This window comes from Zerene cesonia, unplaced genomic scaffold, assembly GCF_012273895.1.
Source record: "Zerene cesonia ecotype Mississippi unplaced genomic scaffold, Zerene_cesonia_1.1 Zces_u002, whole genome shotgun sequence".
Lineage (NCBI taxonomy): Eukaryota > Metazoa > Arthropoda > Insecta > Lepidoptera > Pieridae > Zerene > Zerene cesonia.
In genome coordinates this window covers 1,805,808-1,826,720 of record NW_024045132.1, presented here as the reverse complement: position 1 = coordinate 1,826,720, position 20,913 = coordinate 1,805,808, and the positions used below count along the sequence as shown (strand labels likewise).

At 31.7% G+C, this 20,913-nt stretch overlaps 1 protein-coding gene across 8 annotated transcripts in view; it reads right to left on the bottom strand.

The window, feature by feature from the left end:
- LOC119838262 (poly(rC)-binding protein 3) overlaps window positions 1–20,913 on the bottom strand; it is a 136,258-nt gene that overhangs the window by 31,976 nt on the left and 83,369 nt on the right. For all 8 annotated transcript variants that reach the window (XM_038364113.1, XM_038364111.1, XM_038364112.1 and 5 more), the window contains one exon: window positions 13,708–13,740. The gene's annotated coding sequence lies outside the window, so the exon portion shown is untranslated. The remainder of the gene's footprint in view (window positions 1–13,707; window positions 13,741–20,913) is intronic.

Below are 20,913 nucleotides of genomic sequence, written 5' to 3'. Positions count from 1 at the left end.
TTTGTTTATGGTAATCTTTGGTTGCCAGTTAAAAAAAGGCCATAATAAACATTAACCTCCTTCAATATTCATTTAAATTCCGACCAAAAAAGCATTCGGAATCCAGTAGTGTGACTTGGGCTAAATGTAGTTAAGGCATAAGCACGATTTGACGAATAGCATGGATAGGAACGTATTGACGAAACGATGTTCGGGTAATTGACGAGGAATCATTATCATTAGTGGATAGTCGCTTCTAAAATTGCTTCACGAATTTAAGCAGATTTAAAGCATTTTTTAATCTAAAACAAAAAGTACTCTTCGTAAAGTGCTTCATTTCAATACGTTATTATATTCAACGAAAAAATTTAAATATTTAAGAACTAAAGATAAAATTAATATTATCAGTTAAGATTTGGTGTATATGTTTTGTTTTCAAAACACACAGCTAAATATTCTTTAAAACAATATTGGCCGCACAAAACTAAATTTCATATAATTGATCTGATTATAGTCAAACTAGTAGATAATACTGAATATGGAATAGATCCTGAGCCTAGATAGTGGATATAACAACAGTTTCGAGATCATACGACTTGCCCTCTCATTCATAAACTCAAATTGAATTTTCCTTCTTGCCATATTAAGACCATGCGGACTTTTCACATGTGGTTACAGAAGCACATATTGGCTTTGAAGATCCAATTAAACTTTTCATCAGAATTCGGAAACTAATTTTCAGTAGTTTGACAGAGTTGCTCGGTCGGCAGGTAACTTCGCGACGACCACTTGCAAGCTAGACCGTTATTGACGAACCTTAATTATATCGCTTGCTCTGTGAAATTGCAATTAACCTGTCCGGTTCGCCTTTGTTATTATATAATAGTATTTAGCCAAACATGACCGAACTATCACGATTTTAATGGCATCAATGCTGGAGCGAAACAGGTGCTGTTGAACAAACTTTACGCTGACAAATTTTGCAATGAAAATAGTTTAGACGTATGTATTGCCGGCTCTAATATTAGGTATGAGATGTGAGATACGAAACGGAACTCGTTTACATGCTATTGTTTGGAAGAGCAAAGTTTAAAAACGTTGAAGGACGAGCTATCTACAATAGTAAAAATAATTGAGGAATTTTGCAAACCACCATTTTGACATTTAAATACTGCGGTATTTTTTAAGTGGTTATATTTTAATGATAGACGAAAAGTATGCGCGATAATGTCAACACTCAACATAAATATCAACACAATATTTTGTAAAACAGTTTTTAATAAAAGCAATGGAAATGTATCATGTTAACTATATTTATTTTATTGCGCTGCTATATTTTATACAGATATTAATAGTACAGAAATATAAACCACAAAACATTGGAATAAGTTTTGACTAGCAGGTCAAGCGTACTTGGAATTTCAGTTGTTACGTTTCAATTAAAATACTACAGCGAATCCATCATATAATTACCAACTTGTCTGTTTTGCTGCAATGAGAAAACTTCGGTGTCTGTATTCTTGACTTATTACGATTTCATTATTGGATGGTGTTCTCGAAATATAAATTAATCGATTAATAATAATTATTGTTGTTCGAATCTTGAAATGTGCTAATTGTTCTTATTTTGTATTTGTAATAATATTTAAATAGTAAGGTTGTACATATCATTCCATGTGAACGGATGCTGTCAATCTCTCTAATAAATAACAAATGCTTGCCTGGATAGTGATAATATCTAACTAGACCGGGAGGAAGCCTTTACAAATCGCATAGAAAGACACTTGTAATGTGATAGTGGCTATGGGCAGCCATTGTTAGCGTAACATCGGACACGCGGAAACACTTCTCACTGTCATCGCATTCAACACATTGCGTCTACGTAAAATATACAAATCGAATCTCTCTTGTCAAAGTCCTATTTGATATCTTTTGAAAACTACCGCCATTGTAAGCTACGAAGCATTTCATATCAAGATTGCTACTATGTTCTGTGTTCCTTGTGTTTGTTTCTGTAATGTGCTTTATTTAAGAACTGTCTGTGGAAATTTTAGAAATTATGTTTACACTTTTTTATGTTTTTCATAAAGTACGTACTCAGACTTTTAGAGATAGAGAGATAGAGATTAGTATTGGATTCATATTGTTATATTATATTGTTACATAATGTAATAATAAAATGGTATGAGGAAATATTGATCCAGCACTTTCATAATAAACGACATCTTGAATTAGATTATATTGACGTTTTTAGTAAAGCAAGGAACAAAGATATTATGCTAACTATAATTTAGAGGAGACTTTATAGCTAAATGCCATTAAATCCTTTGTGAGAGATTCGATAAATAAACATGAGACAATCGAAGCCATCGCCCTCGTGTCGTACGGAAAACCAATTTAATCTGATACTAAACGCTAACTTTACTTGAGACTTGCCGAACGATCGTATGCAATGGTAATAAGGTTCTTTAATTAATTTGCTGGTATGTTTGTTATTTTTCGTCAATGCCGCTTTCGTTTACCGCAATTATAGCTGGTATTGAGTATGGATTATTGATTGTTATTCATTGTTTATTGTTTGGCTATCTACCTAAATTTCATCTACCGTGCGCTTTAGAAGGAACTTTTTACCGCGCACTACTGCTCTGTGGTCTAATGATCTACCAGCTTCAGCGTTTTCGAATCTAAGATTTGGGTCATTTCAAAAAAAGAGCGTACTCGTCCCTTAAAGGCCGGCAATACACCCGCAACTCGCCAGGTTGCGTGGATGCTTATGGGCGGCGTCAATCACTGCTTGCTGGTGACGCCTGCTCGCTATTATATAAAAAAAATAATGAATAATTATAGTGATAGTTGCGAGGGATTGAGCAGTATTGGAGCTTTCGTTTGCCCGGTATTATATAAAAAAAATAATTATAAATAATTATAGTGATAGTTGCGAGGGATTGAGTAGTATTGGACCTTTATATTTCACCCAATTGAATAGGTATGAAAGTAGATAACCGTAGTTGTTGTTTGAACAACTTTTTAATAGTATTTTCTTATTATACTCGCGTAAAATCAAACACATGTAGAAATTAAGAACTTTTTAACGGATTTTAAACGCGATTTATTCATTATATTATTAACTCGACGTTTCGAACACTTTACAGCGAGCGTGGTCACGGGTCACGGTTTTTATATATCAACATTTACAATGGTGAATGAGATATTTCTTAAAAATTCTCAATTTGACAAATTTAGATGAAAGATTTTGGGATTTTAGCGTTCATTAATTTTTTATAAAAGTGAGAAACTAAAACGATATAAATAATTATTCTTTATATAGGTATAATATTTTGTCTGTTCGTGAGTATGTCTATTTCATTTCCATCCACATATTGACATAGCCTACGTCACGCAGTGAAGTTGTAACTTTCTAATGGTGGAAGAATTTTTGAAATCGTTCGAATAGTTTTTGTGTGAAATCATTACAAATATATATTCTATATATAATTGTAATGATTTCTTTTGATTTGATTATAATTGTAATAAGTGATATTTTTATGAGATGAATAATTCATCTACATGATTAACTTAATTTCATAATTCGTACAAAGTCGCTTAAAAAATGGTCTCCATTTTTTACAACAAGCTGTTACATGACGTATAAACGATTCTCGTTCGTATTTAGACTACGCTAATCGTTATTTTTAATTGTGTTCCTTCTGTTTGTGGCATCTTTTAAAAGTACTATTAAATGTGTCAAGTCGACACTTGGAGCAGAGACACGAATTCCTTTTTCACAGCTACAAATAATATACCTACAGAGTGGTTATTATTTACTCTATGCAGCTAGGTAAGTTAAGACGTCGTATATGAAAATATATTTCGTATTTTTAAGACAAAGTTACATTTTGGAATAGACAGTGAATCAAGGATGCTGCGTATTGTACGTGAGTTTGGAATTAAATATTTAGGCTAAATTTCCGGGAATGTATGCAATGTGACCAATGAGCAAGAAATCAGTTTCCTTGTGCCAACCCAGAGGTTATATTAATTTTATATAACACTTTGAATCCGATAGTAAAAGTAAAAGTATTATAATTATTTAAAAGTTATTATCCATATCCAAGCGCAAAAAACCAATATGCCGCTACTAATCCCTAATTGCCTGATTATCCTGCAGCGACTTCTATCAGCATAATTAGGAAAATCAAATATCACAATTTATCTTTGAGGTGGCTGAAAATACAGAGAGAATGTAGAATATACTCGTATTTACATTATACTTACATAACATACGTAAACATTCTTATTATTAAAACACACCGATGTATATTCTTAGTGGTTCACCTCACCCCCTCACCCGCTTCCAAGTAAACAACACGTTAATACGCTATAATCATGTCTTTTACGCTCATAATAACAAACAAACATCTTGATATCTAAACAAACAAACCGTGAGCGCTCCAAGTATTCGCCAATAAAACAATAAGTCATGATTTTTGTCTAATATAGAAATGCTTTGCTAACCGCGTCTCGCAAATTCCTCACGGGGAAAGATGGTATTTATTCCAGGGGCGTAACTCGACTCCCAATTATTGGGTAAATGTTTGTACGACGCCGAAAGGACCCTTATTCTTGCGCTGAACATGTGCCAAGCGCAGGCGTTATTGCAAGGGATGGTTGATCTGATGAGTACGAGCATGCCCAACATATGCGATCATTAAAAGCGAATGTTGAAAAACTATTTGAAATTTTGCAACAGATATTGTTTCACATTATTTTATTTATTGATAACTTGCTAATCCGGTGAACTTACCAACGCCATTGTAGGTTTTTTGAGACATTTTCCTTATTTTTCTTACCTTTTAAACCTTCTATGGTCTTTTATGAATACATTAAAGCTAAAACTACTAAAGAACAGCAATTGATGATTATTTATAAGAAAATGCTAATTATTTTACTTGGATAAGTCAATAAGTCACATATGGATAGTATGGCATTTTGTATATCACACTCATTGAATTGTAATACATGATCTTTTTTTTTATGTTACAGTCGGCAATGGAGCTGGTGGGACGCCTGATGGTAAGCGCTACCACCGCCCATGAACATTTGGAGAGGCAAGGTCCATTGTAGGCTTAACGCCTCTACAAATGGATTGCCGAATTTTTAGGAAGGGATTAAGAAAGGATTGGCGATAGGAATAAAGGAAACGACTAGGGAGGGTAAGGAAAAGGATATGGGCCTCCGGCTCCCCCACTCACCGAACGAAACACAGCAGAATGCTATTTCACGCCGGTCTTCTGTGGGGGTGTGGTACTTCCCCGGTGCGAGCTGGCCCAATTCGTGCCGAAGCGTGCTCGACTACCACATAAGAAAACATGATGCTCATGATTAGAAAACCGGGTTTCAAAATTATAATGGTTTTCTTCTTCTTCAGGGTTATGTTTTTCTTATTTGATCATCAACTTCGGCTTGATTTTATTTTAAACTTTTTAAAGGCGGTAAAATTATTTGTTAAAAAGAAAAAGGTTTCCATTTAATATATAAGTCAAGTTTTAGCTCCTGGTTCTAATCGTAAATCATAATATTTTTTTTACTGTTATACATAATAAATAGGGATATCGTAATTTGTTTATTTACTGTTCGTACTTAACCCTCTTTCCTCACTTTTGAATAGTCATTGTGACTAGCTGCGATTTGTTATCAACTCGCTTCATCAATTAGGCAGTTGCGTAGAATCGTAGCACATATAACATAATACTAAACTAGTACTACTATTCTATCTTAATTCCTATAACTTTATACCAAAACAATTTGAAATAGTTTTTTTTTTTGTTTGTTTGACAATATTTTACGCAATATTTTTTCATTCGTCAATAAAAAATGACATGACACCAGAACAAATGAATGAAACGTTTTGATCATAACATCTTTGAATTATTTATGCAATATGATATTGTAATATTGTTAGTAATGTTCTCTGTTACTAGTATAAATATTATTCTACATACAGATAATACGTACGCACAGTTGCAGCAATACGGATATTAAAAGTTAACGTCAGAGAAAAATATTTGGTTACCTACGGCTGTCGGTTCAAATCGCAATTTTGCACAGAGATACCAAAAGTTTTCGGAATAGGAATGTTATTGTGTTGTTTATTGAGTATGACAAACGGAAAATATCGCTAGTACCTTCTGTGGCGGGAACGCAGAAGGCACTCTAGTGAGCATATACAATCTGACATGCAAGATAATGGGGTTCGTGGAGCTGATTCGCTCTCAAATCGAATACATGTTCAAATGAAACTCCGAGTGGATGGTGGCTCCTAACCAGATCGAGCGGAACTTTCCGCTTAAACTTGGCTTACACTTCGTACTAAACTTTATTATTAATATTTAGTATTCGCTTTGACTGAAACACTAACAAACCCACAGGAGTTTGGGGATTTATTAACTGGCCTTGTCAGGAATGTGGACTGTGAATTAATTAAGATGTTTTATAATATTCGAAGATACTCACTGCTTTGCTAGTAAATTATTTAAATAATTTTTTTTTAATAGAGTTATACTCATGAGATAATTTTACTAACCAACTAACTCATTAATTTAGCACTTAATTCGAACATAATCAACTTGGCCTCACTTTTCATACTGTATAGATATTTTATTCCAAATGATGAGTGACAGTAAATTAATTATTTATTTTATAATTTTAGTTAACTATAATTGATTTAGAACGTGCCGAATGAAAATATATTTATAGAGTTGTTTTTTTTTATTTTAATCGCCGCTTCAATCCTACTTGATTTATCTTATCTTACTAATATGATAAATGCGAAAATTTGTAAGGATGTGTGTGTGTTTGTTGCTCTTTCACGCAAAAACCACAGAACCGATTGTAATGAAATTTGGTACGTAGACAGATGGATAATCGGAATAACATATAGGCAACTTTTTATCCAGATATTTTACGGGGTACAGACCTACGCGGGTGAAACCGCGGGGCGCAGCTAGTTTTTGCATAAACTTCAATTTAAGCGAAGATGATGTTGATATTGACATTATTGCCATAGAGATTGCATTTCTAAGTATGTTTTCAAATGTTCTCTTAAATTGTTTTCTAATCTCTCCCATGGTCCTCTAGAATATGACCACTGCCATTGTGTTGATACTTTTAGCTGCACAAAATGATCATTGCGCCAGGATCTATAGTTATTACTATCTACAGCGAGTATTATAATATAAAATAAAAAAAAAATGTAAGAAATCAATCTGACAAATTTCTCTTTTCTCATCGTCTGATCCGAATAGAATTCTCCGAAAGTGTTCATTACATAGATGTAATTTGGCGGAAAATCAAATCATTCAATAGGATTATCCCTCCTCACTGCAAAGTCCGTATAACACTCCCTGCTTGGACAATTTCACACGTTATTGTCAAAATTCGTTGCGATTATATTTTAAATAGATTGTTTTTTACTCCATCTACCGGTAAATTAGACTGTGGTCTAGGATGTCATGTATAAAAGATACCAAGTGTTGAAATCTGAATTATTTATGATAACACTCGAGGGTAGTTATCATGTATTAAAATATATAAAAAGAATATATGATAGATGCTAAATTTATTCGAACTGTCAAGGGAAAATGAATTGTGTTGAAAAAGTCGAAAAATTTAAAACTTTGTTTACACTTCTTCACGTTCAATTAATTTACGTAAATTCCGTCACATAATTTGTAGAAAGGGATCGGAAAACAAAGCAGATTATTTGTTAATTAAGTCGTATTCACAACATTTGGGATTACACGAAAAACGCTGAGCCTTTTGTTTCAATTACAGAGAGGAACGTAGCAATAAATACCTTGTATTATGCGATACTAAAATCCTTGAAAAGGGTGGGCCTATAAATATTTCAGCAACTCATGAAAACTTTAAGCTTTTACTGTCTCGATTTATTGGAAAATTACGTCTCAAGCCTTGCTCAATTGCTTATAAAGATTGGAAAACTTATTGTTTATACATCGAATCTCATTGCAATATCGACATTCTGGAAATTTCACCCAAGCTACTTTTGGCAACGAACTTGATTTAGCTATGAGAGTCTTGTATCTTTTGACTATCTACTCTGATGTCCTCTATTAAAGAACATATAAGTATGTACGCATGACAAACGTATGAGGGCTTAATCTGAGTTAATTGTGATATGGGTTATACTATATTGATATATTGATTAATGATTAACCTAATATTATGATATGGCGATAAACTAATGTTTATCCCTACATATATTATAAATGCGAAAGTAACTTTCTCTCATCACGCTTAAATCACAAAAGTGATTTGAATGAAATTTCACGATTTTTCCCTTCGACTACAAGGGTTGAGCCACGTAGGAAAAACTAGTAAATTATTCTTTATAAAATGTAAGATTATACTGAGTCATATACGGAGTATATTGCTTTATATATTCTTTACAAGTGTCAATTTCATACCTTATACGTAAATATACTTATAAGATCCTAACATGCATTTTTGTTCGTTTTTATAAGAATAAGACTCAAATAAGAATTATCATTTTATAAATTCTCTTATATTGTCTTAGAACGATGATCGTACTGAGCAATTGTTTCTGTTATAAGTATTACGTAGATGTAGTTACAGGAATGAATAAATCATGATTCAAATTTTTGGACGTAAAAGATTCCGGTAGATTGTTAGGGATTGCATTTTCACCAAAATATAGAGACAAAATTCAGGCATTTAGAGATTGTGTGATTTTAAGACACTAAAAATGTACAGGAAAATGTACAGGAATGATGTCGAAGGGTCGTTTTTTATTTTTGAAGTTGCAGGCAATGGTTTGATTTTGAAACTGACTCTCGTAATCTCGTATGTTGCTTACTACTAACAAAATGTGAGGATAGCTAGAAGATTTACAGGATTTCACACTTGCGCGTTTCATTAGGAATGCTGGGACGTAAATAAAACCCGCTAGATTATAAACCGCTGAGTCTAGGGAAATCTTGCTTAAGTTGCTTCACACAATGAAGAGCGTGTACAAAAATTAAGTATGCTTTTCAAATTTGCACATTCACAACTCGGGCTTTGACATTTAAAATATTCAAATCCTCGAACATTCTAGATACTCGGGAATTACCAGTGGCTGTGTTTAACATTAAGTATGGATGTCGGAATAAAGTGGAAATTGAGTTTGATGTTAACGACACGGCCAAAAGCATGTTATAATTGCTTTCATTATCGAAATCAAAATATCGGGATTATTAATGTGGAATGTTTTTGTACTGAAATTCAATACGTTTAAATATAAATTACACACTAATTAAACTTAAAATGATAAAGTAAAAGATTGTGTTAAATGTACTATTTGCAGTTGAAGAAATTTAAAAATTACTGAAGGCTACAATTTCATTTTATCACTTAATAAAATACAGTTTACGTCGAAATCGTATTTCCATTAGCATTCCGGAGTAGCAAATGAGCTTTTGACGTACTCTTAGGGCCGCTTGCTTTGCGTCATGATTCGCTAGGAATAAATGCATGTACTTTGTATTGATATAAAATTATTTATATCAGTTTGACAGTAATAAATAAAGAAGAAGTTGAATATTAGAAATGTTTTCGGCAATTGTGTTCATTCGTATTTTTGCTACATATCTGATCTTACTTTTATGGAACGTCCTCGGACAACCTTACTGAAACTAAGTTTGGACCAAGCTATGGCATGAACACAAAAGCGCGCGGAAAGTTTGAAATAATTTCTGCTCAAATTTCAAAAGGTTCTTAAATCTTTGACTTAACGTAAAATCTCAAAAGCTTGTAATTTCCTTAACATTTGTCTTTGTTTAACACGAAAGCTTCAAGCCACCTTTAGACTAGCGTTTCGAGATTGTCTGAGGAGCATTCTTTGGCAATAAAGGGCTTTCATCTTTCAACGAATTAATATAACATTAATAACTGAAATCAAGCTGTGAGCTAAGTCTAGTATTACAATAATAAATATTAAAGCTATACAAAAACAAAATTAGTCACGATTTAATACCCTATATTTTATGGACTAAAATTACTTCCGAGAACTTTTAACCGTTCGCTTGGTAAATGTGACTGCTGCCTGTCTCATTTCAAGGATAAGCTGGCTTAAGAGAAATAGCCTTATACTAAAGTTGTCGCATACATAACGATTCAGACTTTAAATCCTTCATGTTTTTTTTTTTGACGATCTGAAGGATTAATATGGGAAGGTACAATTTTATTTCCTTACTTTAATAATTATAATTTAGTTTATGACTAAAAAACCCTAGAAAAAAAGGTATTTTAGTGGCATAGCTATTGTTGTCCAAAATAATAATTATTAGATATAATTTTTGAATTTCCCCCCTGATAACGCTCGCTGTAAAGTGTTCGAAACGTCGGGTTAGTAATATAATGAATAAATCGGGTTTTACAAGTCTTCAGTTTCTAAAGATATTATTATATTTATAGATTTATACTTTAAAAAATGTAACCATCTTCAAATTGTCAGAACTAGACCTAATTTAAACGATACACGGAAAGCACCAGCTTTCGAATAAAAAAAGAGTTATTTAAATCGATTCGCCCAATCAAAAGCACCGAGGTAAAAAAATCAATCAAGTCAACCTTCTCCTTTTTTGGAATCGGTCAAAAACAAAGTTTAAAGCAAATATTCTTCAAAACATGGCGCTTAACTAGAGATTATTTCCTCCCGCACTGTCTTCAACGGAAAAGGGATACGGGTAATATAATATGACGGCAAAGATTTATCAATACATAATATAAGGTTAAAATCCCTGTGCATCGTGAGTGGATCTCGCCTCATCCAATTTTACATAACGTAGCACTCACCTTCCTCTCAAGCTGGAAAATTGATAAGCCGCACTACGTATTTGCTAGTGAATAAGGTTCTTTGCGCACCACAATCATTTACAAAGTGTTATAAATATAACACGTGTTTTATGGCTTTAGTGAGTCATCTGTTCTGTTCCGTGAGAAATTTTGTCTTATGCTTCTGTGAATATGAAATAATATTATCTTTATGCAAGGTGAATGTTACCGTATTTTCCTTCTTCTCATTCTATCGCAATTTTCTACAGGAAATAAATGGATTTTTCGCATTCCTGGTATTATTTAATGGCACCTTCAGAACCGTCTACTTTTTTATTATTATGAAAATCTATGAGGATATAACCACTTAATCATTATACGTGTATAAGAGACACTCGATATTCGCTATTGTTAATGAAATGGGGATAGGGCAGCAGAATTTCACACCACTTTAGAACTTATTGTATCACGTTAATGCTGGTTTAGGTAGTGTGTGTGGAATATAATATACTGCTAAGGAATAGACAGTTCCGCGGTTTTACCAGGATAGTCGCCGTACCCGTGGGATTTAACTTTTATACTAAAATTTCTTCTGAATAAGTTAAGCGGTTTAGGCGTGAAGAGTAGGACATACAAAGATTGGCGTAGCTCATCAGTTCTATCTCTAGTCTCTACCTTAGAAAAATAGCATATACTTTATAGGTCTATCATTATATTTATAAAGGTACTATGAGAACGGCTGTTATTGGGTCAAAAATAACTATTTTAAAACAAGCAGTAAACAGAGAAATGCTAGAGTGGTAAAAATGGTTTGAAAGTGCCACTAAATTACTATAATGATTGCCATTTATATTCAATACCACAAATAAGCGAAAACCTAAATGTTTATGCTTTTAGCTATTATGTTAAATATCTCGAAAAATAAATCAAATTAATACGTATGTGTTTCAGTTACATCGTTATTTTTACGCCAATTAAACCTGGTGCGGTTATTTGAAATGCTCGTCGAATTCCATTTTTGTACATTCGCGTATGTGATGAATTATTCCACATTTAAAACAGTAACCGAATTAAACTGGTCATGATCCTTCGATTAATAAATTATATGTGAAATAAAAATTATGAAATAATAAAACCAGACGTATTTATTCTTAATAGGACGATATATTCGTCGTAAAGGTATAAACATTTTAGGAAAAAAAATGTAACGTAATAATACCATACTGTATTATGAATAATTTGTAATATATACATATCATGTGTCATTGTGTAAATTTTATTTGGACAGCAAAATGAGCAGATCTCGTGAAGCGGTGTCGCTGTCGTATCTTACCAAAATAAAGGTTTCAAAGGAGGAAGATAATACAATTGTATTAAATTGAAGACGAGCTGTGGCATTAAAATAATGCATGGGACATATTATTTACATATACATACATAGCATCCTTTTTAAATATCCATTCGTGAGTACTATAATCCGATCCGTTGGTACATGTTATAACTGTGTTATGACGTGCTTGTCTAATTGAATAAATAAATGTTTTAGATTGAGTAAAGTACCTGTGAATCATATTTATATATTACTAATAAAGTGTGTTTGTTATATTAATAGAGAGTAAGGCATATAACATCGCAATTATACAACAATATTAATTTGAAGTCTGAAACATATCACATTAGTAACATATATAGCAGCGATCAGTTTATGATTCGTAGTCATTTCGTAGCTTATATAAAATAGTCAAGAAATTATAGATTGCTGAATATATATTTCGACTAAGTATAAAAATTGTTAAGAAATCTAGCACACAGTACAGCCGTGTAGATTAATTTTTATGAAAAAATTACGAAACCCAATTAGTTTTTCTTACAATTTTTAAATAATTAAAATATGATAAAACTACTCTAATAAAACTATTGGTAAAAATTTAATGTTCAATTATCTTCATGAAAATCTCGATTGTAAACCTAACAATTATATATCAACAACTGTCATTAATTGCTCTCTTGTTCACATAGGTACTCAAGCATCGAATAACCCTTTGACATCAATGATTAGTGGCCAATAAGATGTATTCGCTTGATTGTTTCGAATTACCTTAAACCAGTTGGCCTATCGACACGGTAATCATTGTGTGTAATGTAGCAAACATTGTTAGCAGAGCTATATTAAGGTAAAGTGAGTTTTAGTAGTGCCATGTGCATGCTTACCGCTAAGTTCGGCCATCGCAAACTTCTCACTTTGTATTTTATGTTCGATACTAACGTGATATAATCTACATTTAGCGTAAAGTAGATTAGTAGTGAAATCTCTTGTGCACATAAATATATTTCAGAATCTGCGTTTTGTTAGCTTGCATTATATATAAAAGAAATTCATTTAGAGATAATGAAAACGACTGTAGGAAAAGTATTGTATTTATGTGAATTCAGTTAAAAGTATTTTATAATTGGGTATTATTTTGTATAAACATACAATAAGTACTAAAAAGTTCTTATAAGTACCAAAACTAACCGTTTAAATATTGTAACAGTCATTTTATACGTTTAAGGCGGACATTGCATTTTAATTTGAGCAAAGATACACTTAAAATGAAATATTATTTGTAAAAAACGGCGGGAAATGTTTCCTCGCTGGAGCCAGAATTAGGACACAATGTAATTACTCCATAATACAGTTTCAAAGCAATTCAATATTTGAGGAAAATATTATGGGAAAATAATTATAAAACCAGCTTAGGATACGTTTCGACGCAGATAATGCTTTTGTATGAATTGGAAGGGGATCAGACCCTCAATGCCCTATTATGGACACAAATACAATTATTCTGTTACGTTTTTTGGAAGAATTTATTAATGCAGAAAATTGCTTACCTCGTAGCGTTCTCCACAACAATGTTGTTATATCTGTAACAAAACAAATTAATTATTTCATTTATTAGAATTTTCTAGAATTTCTATCGCTCACAGTAATCTAGTATCTACAATTGGACGGTTGGCAAATTGCCCGTAAGTGCACATAAACGAATAAGCAAGTCAGCTATTTGCAAGACTAATGGAACCTGAAAGGATAGCAGATAATGTCACGACAAGGATAGTACTTCAATTTCCCGATCGAAGACTATCAGTATTTATTTAAAAGTACTAACAGCAGTATTGTTATCCTGACTAATATTATAAATGCGAAAGTCTTTGTGTATTTCTTTGTCTTTCTTTACGGAGCGATTTTATGGTATGATTGTTATTGGAGTTAGTTTATAAGAGGCTAGTGAGTTATATAGCTTGTTTTTACCGCGGTGATACAGGATATTTCTCATTCCAATAGGAATTTTCTTTGACAGTTGAAGCTGCAGGTAACAATTGTAGTAAAATAGTAATATGGTACTGTTGTTGGTGCAATTACTCATCCTTTATTATACTTATAATAATAATATACTGAAATATCGATCTTCCAGTAAATGCAGATAATGCAAATTCTAAATATACGAATATGTAAAAAAATATGTAGTACTAAATACAGAAAAGTTGATTGTATACTTTATTGGTGATATCGTGATATGAGAATATAAGTAAAAGTCTGTGTTGACTACTGGGTATAGAAAAAATAAATTGCTCATTATCTATTACTTTAATCCCAATATTTTACATCACATATTCTGACCCGAACAATGGAAACATAATATAGTTTCGGTTAAAAAATGTCTTTATTAAGACACGTTAAACAGATAATAAAAGCCCAATATTTTGATACCGAAAATGCGTAATCTGTGCAAGTTTCTTTGAGTTGATCGTGGGTCCTAAGTAAACCACTTCTCAATACAAGTGTTTGCAAACAGACCAATGGGGCTGATAGACATTTCTTCGGCAAATTGCGTTTACTTCCTTCTGCGTTCTTGAACTAAGCTTGTTTTTGTTTTGTTGCTTTCTTACGAAAAAGAAAAGTGGAATCTCGATTATATAGGAGAATGTAAAAATAATGACAAATAACGGAGCTATTTGTTTTTACTTTATAGTTCTTCAGGTAAGTTAGTTTCATTACACGCTTTTTATTAGCTTCACCTGTATGTTTGTTTGTAACCGACTTCTTTGGGCGCGATTTTGACCTCCTTTAAAGGGCCAGATTTCGTTCAAACTTTGTAGATTTATTGAGGACTGATGGCAATACACTAATTTGATAAAATTATTCCAGTTTTCAATTTGCAAAATATGATTTTTGTTAAAGCGTGTTTTTTACTTTTTTTAAACTATTATATTTTATTTTACAATTATCTTAATTGTAGTAGTAATATATAGTGAGTATAATTAATTCATATTTAATAGAAAATTTCTGTATAGCTATACTTAAATTGAATACTTGCGATTTATCAATTTGAACTAATGAATAGTAAATGTTAATAATGGAAAAGCCATTAATATAAATAAGAGTTATATATTCAAATGTCTATTATAAATATTAATTGAATTAACGTGATAATTATACCTACATGAAAGTAATATGGTGTCATGTGATATTGCATGAAATTATTTGTGATGCCTACTTTCATTCAGTTTATGTTTGTTTAATCAGGTTTCCGCCCGTAGCTTACTGTTTTACTATACGTATAGATAAATCCATATTAATTTTATTCTGTAGCTTGAACCCTCACTTACGTATTACCACAGACAATATAATACTTTGCATTACTGAAATAGTATAAAAGTGAATAAATAGTTTTTAGCTTGTATGTTTATTATTTTAACTATGTTTATCATAGTAGTTACTCACAGGTAGAAATTTTTTGTTTTCTGTGTTTCGTGCGCGTTGCAACGGAGCTTCCGATTGATGTAATTGTATAGAATTGTAAAGAGAGAGTATGAAACTGTGAGTAAAATTTAGTTTGTAGAAAGAAAATTCATGGTTACCTAATTTTAAAATATTACAATCTATGTATTAATAGCTGTTGCACGGGTAGTTTAGGTGGGGTTTGTTTTCAAAAAAGATGTGGTCTTAAGCATTTTAACTGATTTCAAAAACATAGGAGGTTCTCAATTCCTTTTTACTGGAAGCATCGACTTTGATAAGACTATTTTTATTTCTCCCACATGATTATTATTTAATAAATATTTGACTCTATTATGAGAGCTTTTATTTCTATTGAATCAATAGTGGTTTAATATAGACGAAATCCCTGAAACCCACGAAGAGAATCCATAACTAAAGAGTTTTGATCAAGCATTATTAAGCGATTCGATAGTCGCCATTGTCAACAGAGTCGGTCAGTAAACACAGGGCAAAAATTTCATTACAAGTCGTTAGAAATTACATTCAGAAAATTATTTATTATTATATTTATGACATAATGTTATTATCTACGCTCTTTTCTATTAGAGAACCTAGTAACTAGGTACTTTGCCTTTGTAGGGTTATTTCTGTCTTCTAGGACAGTTTTTACTGACAGTAACAATAATAATTTATCATCTTTCAATAACTCAAGGCTATAACGTTTCTAACGTTAATGTTTATAATAAATATAGTTTGAACCGCTATGAGTTGGCAGATACTATATTAGATTGCGCATGTAAATTGAAAATTAAATTATAAAGGGTGATTCTATCAAAGACAGACTTAACATTTCACGTTTAAACAAATAATAGGAGCAAGAGAGTGAGTGAATATCCAGACAGAGTTGGGTCCTAAGTAAACATCCCCAGTAACCGAGCTTTGCTCGCTGACGGTGCCATGAATCGGAAACCTTGATCTTAATATTATATTAAAATGTTATATTGATTTATTACGATAGGAAATTACTGCTGGAAATATTATGTACCTACTGTATCAATTGCTTTATGTTATACTTGTAATTATTTTTGTAGTTATTTAGTTCGTTTCCTTTCGTTTTACATTTAATTGTTAAATAGATAAATAAACATAATGACGATGTACGTAAAATGTAATGTAATATGATGCGAATTTCAATTGGTGCAGAAAAACTGTACTTTTTTGGCGCTAAAACTAATTATTTAATGAAAACAACGATTTTCGTAGTTTTTTGAATAAGATTTTCTCATTTATTCTATTATGTCCACTCGAAAATAGGAATATTCATCTCATGACCATGACTGAAGTCGTACAGTCGTACCATCGTTTCTTTATGAAGCACGGCCTGCAGATATGATTCATTCTTGCTCCCGAGATATAAAGAACACATCAAGTCTTACATATACTACTATAATAATACCTACTTATTCAAGTAAAAAAAAATGATATCTATCTTTTGAGAAGGTTCCGCATACCTGAATGTATTTTCACATTTCTATAGCTAGCTGTTGCATGCGAGTTCATCTGCGTATTAAAATAGCTACATATTAAAATCCGTAATGTCTTGAACTCCGTTATTACTCGACCTCGCTAAGAATTAAGAGAAACAAATCTTAATATAAATTCCTTTATAATATAACGAAGGATCATTCAAATTTGTGAGATCCATCAGACCTTATTAATCCAAACCTTTTGCATTGGTTCTTACCGCAAGTCTTATAATTAAACTTTAAATTAATCGTAGACGGACATATACTATATTTCTGCAAAATTCCAAGTTTAAAACTTAGAAAATGAGTGCACATTCGTAAAAAAAAGCTTCTGAGTCATTAGACGCCCTTATCCAACCCTATTACGAAAATTTACTCACCGTTAACTTCCTTATTTCAATTATGCAGCAAAATAAATGATGTTCTATCATAATTATTCCTAATATATTAAAACATTAACAATCAACCGTTTATAATAATAATGATGCCAATATTTTCCATTCTTTTATTCGTTTAAAAATACGGTTGAATGAAACTGTAAACACGAGAAAAATACGTGTAACTTTATAAAAGTAAATCGTTTTAACACCAAACTTATTAAGCCCCATTGTCACCGCTGCTGACGTGCGAATTAAAATTGTTATTAATCACAACAATAACGTGTACTTATTAATAACTAGCTGCGCCCCGCGGTTTCATCTGCGTAAGTCTGTATCCCGTAGAAATATCGGGATAAAAAGTTGCCCATTTACCACGTTGCCACGTGCCAAATTTCATTACAATCGGTTCAGTACTTTTTGTGTGAAAGACTAACAAACACACACATCGTTACAAACTTTCGCATTTATAATATTTGTAGGATTAATATTATATATTATTAACCAATTCAAATATTATGATCTCGTTTTATTTTTTATTTTTTTAAACCTCTATTTTTTAACAGCTTTTGATTGATTTTTATTCAAGTTCTTTCTGAAACCAACCAGAAACATAAAAAAAAACGTATCCAGTAAAAAGAGAACACGTTTGGAAATGCGTACTATATCTTAAGTACGTACTTAAATCTATTCTTATACTTCATTGTGGCTTTTTCGCTATTTGTGGTCTAATACGATTATTTAAAATTACAAATATGATATGCATTCAATGTCCAAACTTTTCATTCCTAACTAAAACTGTCAAACCAAAGGCAAAAATTAAATAATTTGTAAACATGCCTAAAAACGTTCAAAGATTATTTCAGTTGATATAGATTTGTGTTTCAGTTGATATAGTTCTTGTACATTGAGATGAGGTACGTCATAATTGCGGCATTCCTACGGCTCGCAGCCCCTAACGCGATGGACGGACCGGAGTGGAGTAGGTACTCCATGAAAATCGATTTGGAAATCAAGCGCAGCGATGACATATCGCTATGCTATGGACTTTATTACTCAGAGCATTACGTGTAGTTACACGTCTGTTACATAAAGAAGTATGATAAAAGAAAAAGCAATAAATAACAAATTGCAATGGACTTTTAGCTCTAACGATTAGGGAGTCATTTATGATAGTAACTTTTTGTCATTTTATGATTGCGTCATAGAATTAAGGAAATACCTAAATGTACAAAATTTTTAAGGCAACAATACACCAAATTATATTATATCATAGTTGTGACGTCCCTCGCACTGTTAATCTTCTTATACTTCACATTATTTGAATACAAATTAAAAAGTTTCTTAGTTACTTAAAGCATTTACAAAGTACTTAGAATGAACTTGGAGTTGAAAAATAATATGAATGTTGAATAGAACCAACTCGTGAAAGCAGTGTAGTGGAATGAAAATTACGGAAGCGAACCTGAAGGGTTAAGTAGCTGCAGTGCAAAATATGTAACTTTCTCGTGAAAATTTATTTTAATCGTTGCACTTTTAAGACCTTTTTGACGACTTAACCGTAAACGGCCACTCGTACTGTTTGAAATTATCAAGGGCTGATTTGATATTGGATAAACGTTTTTTGTAAACATTTAAGCGTAGAGTTACTTATTATATTTTTGATTTAATTTCAGGAGGAAATAGTTTGGTTTGTAAATAAGCACCTAAACTCGACCAATTGTTAAAAATCTTTACACCATTAGACAACTATATTATACTTGATCGATACGGATTTTAAAGTTTAATCCTAATTATACTCATATTTTTTGCCCAAATTAAATAGACGAATTAAATATTTCTTTAGAATACCGTACTCAGAAGTTTAAATTATAGCGCCAGCTGCCGTAACAATGTCGCAGCGAGTGTATTTAAATAAGCAACTAATTATTATAAATTACGTATGATTTTAAAATAAAATACTTAACACATTGTGCGAAAAAATTAAGCAATCTCTAATTATGTTATCGTTAGTAAATGTTTTGGTTGTAAATAATAATTTTTAACAAAATCTGAGCCGCCTTCAAATTCTAAGAATTAGACCTAATTAACTATTATTATAAGACCTAAAAAAACTCGGTAGGCTTGCAAATAAAAGAAGAAGCATCAAAATCGGTTCACGGCGTGCACCCAGTGTAAAGTTCTCACTCAAGTAACGTAAAAAACAAACGAATTAAGAATTTCTTCGTTTTTCTGAAGCTATTGACAATGCACTGGGCAGCGCTATTTTATTAAAAAATGGCACACCAACAAAATGCGCTTATAATACAGAATGTCAAATAAGATAAGATGTACATCTTATAACTATTTCCTTGCGTTAAAGGTCGCTATAATTTTAACATCAAAGGCTGTGAGCATAGAACACCCGCTCAACTCTATGTGAACATTTGATTTGAGACATTATTTTTTCTTCTTGTATCCTAAATGTCACTAAATTTTCCTTGTGTGTCAGGTAAATAAAGTTTCTAGATGAATAGCTCTCACTGTTAGGGAAACATAAACAGAAATTCGGGAATAAATGGGGTATGAACATTGAACATAAGGACGAAAATACCCTTTTGAAATAAAAAGTAAACCTTTTAATAAAACCTTTCGGTTGATTCCAACGACAATGAAATTTTCTGGAAATGTTGAGCCGTGAACTTCGCTTTCCATGAATCGAAATTTGCTAAAACCGCATTTATTTTGCGTAATTTAACGAGAAATCTGAGATGGATTCATAATAACGGCGGTACACTGAATTTTGGTTCTTATGATCTTAATTATGTTATGTCTTCATTTTATTTTCGGGGATACCATTTTAATCGAAAGTTACTTGATTGAGGATAGTTTCTGCTTAATTCCTCAGCTTTCCTTTCTTTTTTTTTATGTTTTAATTAATTCAAATGGGCAAAACATTACTTCACAATCTTATACTAAACCACGCCTATTCATATTTTTATCAATGCCAGACTACAAAAAATTATCAATTTTACTTTTTAAATTTATTGGTATTTGCAATGATTGCAAATAAGATGTGATGATGATGATGATGCTATACATAAGGAACACACATAATATAATAAAGTTTATTTTGGAAATTAAGCATAATTTTTATTAGGATTATTTAGAATGAAAATTATGTTAGGGATTCCGTATGTCTCATATTATAAGTTTGTTATTTCATACAAAATATATTAACCTATATGTGGTCAGATATTTCTTTTCCAAGCACAGGTAGTGCTGCTAGCTAGAACAATTATTACTTAATTTTCAATTGATGTTGTGTACTAAAAAAAATATTAAAAACAGACTGTAAAAATATTATAATAGTTTAAAAAAACTAAAAAACACGCTTTTATCATATTTTGCAAATTGAAAAATGTAATAATTTTAT